We start from the raw sequence: 8,011 nt of genomic DNA, 5'->3' as shown, positions 1-8,011 counted from the left end.
TTATTATGGTAAATACCAGAGAAAAGAAAGTGCCATAGTTCTAAGCTACTCATATACTATACAGGTGATCATTCTAGTTTAAAAAGTCTTTCTTTGTTTTATCTCTCAACCGCTTCTTAAAGGCACGTCAGCACATCCTATCTATCAATAATGCCTTGTCACTCAGACGGCTGACAATCGCCAGAGGTACAAAGCTGTCAATAGGCCTGTATAAGACAGACACCTGTCTTTTTGTGATGTAGCAGGCAGAACAAATGCTTGTCAATACCTCTTGTGATCGGTATTCATCATCGCCTCGGCTGCTGGAGTCTATTTGGATTGGTTTGTGGAGATTCCTGTGTGTTTGGACTTTAAAGTGAAAACAAAAGGGCTTTTTGTAAGTGCCCTACAGAAACAGAAATGGGCCAGCTAATTTATGCACGATAACATCACTGATTGCAATGTTATGTAGTTTATCTTAGTCTGTGTGTTTTGGAAGACCATGATATGCAGCTTCAAGAAATGGCAGCTGTAGTGTAAAGTAACAAATCACAAATACTTCAATTACTGTAATAAAGCAGATTTCTCAGGAATTATAATTTATTAAGTAGTTTTAAAAATGTACTTTTACTTTCCCAGGAGTCTTTTTTTGTTCTGTATCTGTACTTTTACTTTACTATTTTCCTTCAACCGGCAGTCACTACTTTATTTTTTCTTGTCTATGGGGATTGGCTGAGTATAAAAAATTCTGTTTCCTGTGATTCCTGTCCAATTAAATCGCACAAAGAAATTAAAAACCTCAAGACATGGGCACTTTATAAACTGTCTGGATCATTAAAAGTGTTAAAGAAGATATCCAAAATCTTTACACGTACTGACCCAGAGACGATGAAGATTATTTACCGGATGACTGAAATCGCCAAATGGCCTTAAACAATAACAAATTGCACTACAGAATGTTACGTTTACTCATCCCTGTACAAAATACATGTATATGCATCAGCCTTTTACAACGTAATTCTCACTACTCAATACTCTTGAGTAAGGATCTTCTAAAAGTGCTACTTTTTACTCATACTTTTAGTAATGTTTACAAGAGATAATGGTACTTTTACCTGAGTATTGTCTTTTTTGTACTCTTTCCTCCACACTATGGCATTAAGCAGTTTGGGTTTGTGTTAAGATTACTTTAGTGCCATAGAGTTTAGAAAGACAATACATGACCAAGACAGAAAAAAAGTTCTGCACATTATGGTAAATACTAGTTAACACTAGTTAACTTGCTACAAACATCAAGTTTTTTGGTGAATACAGTTCAATCCAAATAAGTCAATCAAATTCAATCAATGAAATAATAAGTTAGTTAGTTTTTAAAAATAAGCCAGTTACCTTTAACTTCTTTTATATTTACCTTTTTGCATTTAATTTATGATACATTTACAATTTGGGTGTATTCACACCTGCCTTATTTAGTTTGGTTAAATTGCACTAGATTTCGTTTTTTCTTTTGGTGGAGTTCGTTTAGGCAGGTGTGAATGTAGCAATTGCACTCGAGTGCGCACTAAAAGCAGACCAAAAAAGAGGTGGTCTCGATATGCTTCAAAGCGAACCTTAAAGAGGTTCATTTGTGGTGAGAACACGATCTGAACTAAAAGAGACACAACCTCAAAAAGTGCTGCGCCTTTTTGGACTAATCCAGCTGCCGTAGTCCGATGCGCTGTCCCATCTTATGGGGTGTGGAGGAAACATATTTGTTGACAGTGCTTTACCAACCATTTTAAACAGAGAGGGAGAGGGAAAAACATTACCTGATAATATTTCCGGATGATTAATAAATTAAATAAATTAATTCACGCCGCCTCCTAAAGCGACTTGCGATGTGCCTTCACCGTTTGCAATGCATTAAGACATTGTTTACCAGCAGCAGCCGCACTTCAAGTGATGTATACAAACTATATAGTATATGAACAGGGATACAATCAGCCAGCGCAGCCATCCTTCCAGTAAATAGTGACATTTTGTGTCTGCCAGTTTGTTTACTTGTTTACGTGCGTTAATTCTGACCAATCGAAATGCATTTTAGGAAATATGTTCAATAACATTTGGCCAATAAGTGATGTGGATTTTGTCGCATGATTGCATTTTGGTTCTTTTCATTTGGTTCGGACTAAAGCAATAAGTGTGGTGTAAAAAGGACCCCAAAACAACGAAAAAATGCTACAATGTATCATGTGTTGCACTTGGTGCAGACCAAATGAACCGAACCACAGATGTGACACACTCTCAATTATATTTTTATTAGTTGAATAAAAATAGATTTCTAAAATCTGCAAAACTTGTGTTGTTACATTGTGGAAATCATGATGAAAATCAGGCATTACTTTCTTGTATGGAACAGAGCAACTTCTTTTGTTTTCAGTGGGGCGCAGGTTTTGATCATTATTATAACCAAAAACTTTAATCTTTTATTATGGAAGATGGACAAATATTTGGAAATATACAGAAGGGTGAGGTTATCAGAATTTGACGCAAGCCCAATTCAAACTGATCACTCAAAGTGTTTGTATCTGCTAGGCCACATCTCCGACCACAAATCATCATTAACCCCAAGATTCAACATTTCCATACCACAAATCAAGCTTAACCGCGCTCTCGAGCTCTGATTGACCCAGCCAAACATCTTATCCAAGTAAAAACAGCGCACAATCAAAACATGGATTGATAACAGACCACAAACATCTGTTGCCGCCTGCAGCTGATGTTTGGAGGAATATAAATCAATAGGATGATCAGTAAATCACACTCGGTTCTGTCACAATATTATGCATTAGTCTGAGGGAAGTCAGAGGGGCCGAGGCTTGCGTTGAAGCAGCATGAAATGCCTGCTCGTATCTGCATGCGAAATGTAATTATGGAATCACCCAAGTGAGCTGTGCCACACATCTGCCACAGCATCTGGCGGGCATCTCATCTCCAGTCGCCCGCTCCATTCGCCGCTATTCAAATCCATGCCTACAAGCACATTAACGCAGATTACAAAGCGCTCAGTCTCTACTTAAGGTTCATTCTCCGCTCAGGGGACGATAGAGGAGATTTGTGTCTTTTAATTTTGCAGGTTGCCGTGCGTTAGTCTCAAATGAGATGCATTTGCATGAAAGGCTGCAAACAGATTCCAGGTTTAAAAGATGGATGAAAGCTGATGTGCAACTGTAGATGGCAAAAGCTGATGCTGGTGTTTAGCTGTGTATTGAAGCAGACAAACTTTTGTCTGAATCTGAATTAAATAAAAATTTGGTTGATTGTTGATCATTAGTTTAAGCTTTTAAGGTAATGAGATCATTAGCTTTTTAGTAGAGATAAAGCACTGTAAAAATTATTGCTGACTTTTTTTGTTGTTGTTAAATTAAAGCTACCTATATAACTTTCATCAGTCAAACTGAATAACATATTGAGTTAAACTTTGTGTAACAAAAAATAAATAAATGAAATCTGAAATTCTTTTTAGTTGAAATGACTTGGTCATCTTTTTTTACAGTGAACTTTTTCCTCTTTTAAGCCGCTTATCAACATTTTATTAGGGGCTAAGCACCGTGTAGGCACCTATTGTATACGTTCCTGTCTTATTATTATTATTATTATTGTTATTATTATAGTTATTATTATTATTATTCCTTCTTTTCTCCTTCTTCTTCATCTTCTTCTTCTCTTTCTACATCTTCTTCTTCTTCTTCTTCTTCTTCTTCTTCTTCTTCTTCTTCTTCATTTTCATCATCTTCTTCTCTTTCATCTTCTTCTTCTTCTTGTTCTTCTTCTTTTTCTTCTTCTTCTTCTGCTAAGGGAGTCTATGGCAGCTCTTTGAACCGTTTGCAGAATTTGTGCAAACTTTGTCACTTTGGCTTAGGCCAGTTTAAACACACTTTCTGTCCACCATCTTGAGTTAGTTTAAAAATCTGTTGTTTTAAACTCCCCATAGATTGTTAGTCCCATTTCCACCAAGTTTGGCTCAGACCATCCTGCCAAAAAGTTATAGAATTTTCTCTTTGCTCTGTAGCTTGTTACTGTGCTTGTTTATGATGTGACCGCTGGGCTGCTTGGTCCCTATAATTGCTGCTTGCAGCTATATTTATTATTATTATTATTTATTACAAATATTATGTATAATCAAATGTGTAAAGACATGTCCACATCCCATTTCAGCTCAAAATCTAAATAAATAGCTTGTTGAATATATTTTTGTAACTGCTATGTTTCAATGTCTTTTTGAGTTTGAGTCTCGGCTGGGCCAGCTGGCATTTGGTTTCTCCGGTTTCCTCCAGAGTCCAAAGAAATGCGCTATAGGTGTATTGAATAAACTAATTGTCCGTAGTGTAATGGAGTAATTGCAAGTGTTTATGGATGTTTCCCAGTACTGAGTTGCAGCTAGAAGGTCTTTAACTGTGTAAAACATATGCTGGTTAAGTTGGCTGTTCTTTTCGCTATGGTGACCTCTGATGAATAAAGGGACTAAAATTAATGAATGTTATGTTTTAAATAATAATTAAAAGAATCCAGGATTATCATTGTGTATACACACTGAATCAATGTAAACCATCTTAATAATAATAATAATAATAATGATAATAATAACAATAATAATAAACTATTATTCTGATACATTTTACCCAGTATTTATTATTATAGTTTCATTGTTTCATTTATTACTTTTTAAATTATTTATCATATCTAAATTATAATTATACCTAACATTTAAACAAATATCTTGAAATAAATAAATTTATAAAACAATTGAAAATATGCTTTTTATTGCATTTTCATATTGAATCGCAACCTTATATTGTTTTATATAATGATTATCACTTTTTAAAATGTGTTTTATTCTAGAATTTTTTTTACTAAGATGGACTTTCTTACTAAGCAACTTTCTCTCATGCACTTTGCTTTTGAGTTTCATATTATATTTACTATACTTAAAAATCTTTACACACTCCCCAAGCTAATCAGAGATGTGCTTGTTGCAGTGAGTTAAGTGAGCCTGTTTTGGCTGGTCGGACAGGCAGGCAGGAGGCGAGCAGCGCGGGCAGTGAGCCTACCACTTTGACACGTCCTGCTGCGGCTCAGCAGTGAACTAAGACAGCCCATCACTTCACTGTCAGCACTCTGACCCCCTCACACACACCCCACCCTCCACGCCGGGACCCCCTCTCTTGTCTATGACTGATGGCCTGAATGATGAGTCTGACCCCAAACCCCAGACCGACCCGGAGCCTCAGCAGCCTCACACCGTCATTCTCTCACAGCCAGAAACAATGAATGAATGATCGCTCGTTTGCTTCACCAAGAACTTCAGCCAGGTTTACAGCTCACAGTTATGATGAATATCACAAGTCTTTCACAAACAGGATGATTTTCTGTTGGAGCAGTTCACTCTGAACTATTTGTTTGATTTAGATGAACAAATCAAATTCAAAATTCTTGACAAATTTCTACTGACAAGAGTTCTTCATGAATTCAAATTCAAGCTAAAACCACAACATCATACATTCATTTATTTTCTTTTCGGCTTAGTCACTTCATCAATCCGGGCTCGCCAAAGCGGAATGAACTTATCGAGTGCATGTTTTACACAGTGGATGCCCTTCCAGCTGCAACCCATTACTGGGAAACACCCACACACTCTCGTTCACACACATACACTATGGACAATTTTAGTTTACCCAATTCAACTGTACTGCATGTCTTTAGACTTATAGGGGAAACCAGAGCACTCGGAGGAAACCCACTCGAACCCGGGGAGAACATGCAAACAGAAATGCCAACTGACCCCGAGGCCTTCTTGCTGTGAGGCGACAGAACTACCTACTCTGTCACCCTGTCGCCCAACATCATACAGTAGATGGTAAACCAATCAGATGAATATTTTACACTTAAACTAAATTTGACTTAAATCATATTTTAATGCTGCAATATCTTCCATATCGTCATTAACCCTTGTGCACTGTTCAAATTTACTACCTTTTACTTATGTTAACTCCATATAAAATTCAGAAACTAATCTTTATTTGCACAGGCCTATCTAAAGAGTTAATGGTGCCAACTGATGATCAACAATAAAAATGACAAATTTTACATCTTTCCAAAAGGAAAAACCATCAACAATCAAAAATGCATGATTATTACATGGTGTCATGGCTTTGCAATCAAAAATTGTGGTTACAATAGAAGTCAATGGGAAAAAACTGCCACCAACAATAAATTAGGGAGAAAAAATTTAAATCAAACAATGCATCAAAGTCAATGTTCTTACTAATCTTTTACGTCCAAGACTGTGATAAAAAGTAAAAAAAAAAAAAAAAAAATCCAGTCCGCTATTACTTTTTATATTGAAAATATGTTGATTTGTGTTTTTTTTCACCAAATCAGTTACATCATTTATGAATTTGTAAAATAGAGTTAAAATCCTGTAGTTTTTAAAAACATTTAGTAGTTTTGATCAGTTTGATTAACAGATTTCCGCAAAAAAATATTTATCTTATGCAGTTTAATAGCAGTTTAATTTAGTGGATGTTTCCATCCGTAACATAACAAAAGAGTAGTAAATTTGCTCAGAGTGTATTGTTGAGTTTTTTTTTTTAAATTTCAAAGCATTTTCCTAAAATATGTGTCAAAATAAGATTTGGCAACAAAATCATTCCTCTACCTGAAAAGTTATAGCCAAATTGAGACTCAAAATTACCCCAGAGTGGATGAAAACATTCTCAACAGTACATGGGTACAAGGGTAACATTTGAGCGGAAAAGAGGTCTTGGAAAAGAAAAGGGGTTCTTGTGAGGGTGACATTTTGGAGAATTTACATCATTCACCAGATTAAATGATGAGGTAAATAAAATAAACTTGCATTGTTATAATATTTAGGGTGAATTTTCATCTAATGCAGGTAATTGACAGTTTTTGGTTGCTAATTTGTTTTTAGTATGTACAATTTATGAATGTAGTATGTTATTTTAAATTGCTGCTTCAAATTTTATACTTTATACTTAATATATACGAATTTTATATTAAAAATTTTAATGGTGACATGGTGGCTCAGTGGTTAGCACTGTCGCCTCACAGCAGGAAGGTCGCCTGTACGAGTCCCGGCTGGACCAGTTGGTTTCCTCCACAAATCCAAAGACATGCTCTATAAGTGAATTGGAAAAGCTAAATTGGCCCTAGTGTATGTGTGTGAATGAGAGTGTATGGGTGTTTCCCAGTACTGGGTTGCAGCTGGAAGGGCATCCGCTGTGTAAAACATATGCTGGATAAGTTGGCGGTTCATTCCGCTGTGGTGACCTCTGATGAATAAAGGGACTAAGCCTAAGGAGAATGAAAGAATGAAAATTGAATGCATTGCTCAGTATACTCAGTATAGATTAGTCATTTTAGTAATTGTATGTGTAAATTGCATTAAAAAGTACAAAAAGATGTCCCATACATTGTTGGAACAGAAAATAAATGTAATTTGAAAAAATGAAAATACATGAATAAAAATACACGGTGATTACATTGAGTAAGTATTCATTTAATGTCAACTTTGAGAGTTACTTTGAAAGTTAACTGTTTATTGATGGTCAAAAACTATTTGGGTATTTGTATATCCCCCTGATATTCCATATACACACTTTTGGTCAGGGAAGAAGTTTTCCCAGAGACAGAAGAATGAAGACAAGGCTTTTTTTTTCATATTTTCGCTGTCTCTACTCATTAGTAGACTACATGGCTCTTCTTCATTCTCTCCCTCCTCAGTGACTTCTCCTCTCTTCTGCATATGGCTTCACTCTGTGAAGAGGACGTCCCGCCGTCAGCGTGCCTCATTCTCTTCTCTTCGTGTTGGCTGAGATCCACGGCAGAGCTGAAGCCAAGACCTGTCTAGAGAGCCCATCAAAAAGCACTCTCTGAGAGGCCACACTCGGAGATCTGCTGCTTCTCTTCTTCATTACTGTAAGTCTCATTATTGCATTGTCTGATAAAAGAATAACAGATTAGAGGAATAGCT

This window comes from Danio rerio, chromosome 17 (genome assembly GCF_049306965.1).
Source record: "Danio rerio strain Tuebingen ecotype United States chromosome 17, GRCz12tu, whole genome shotgun sequence".
Taxonomy (NCBI): domain Eukaryota; kingdom Metazoa; phylum Chordata; class Actinopteri; order Cypriniformes; family Danionidae; genus Danio; species Danio rerio.
Note: the sequence above shows the minus strand (reverse complement) of the source record.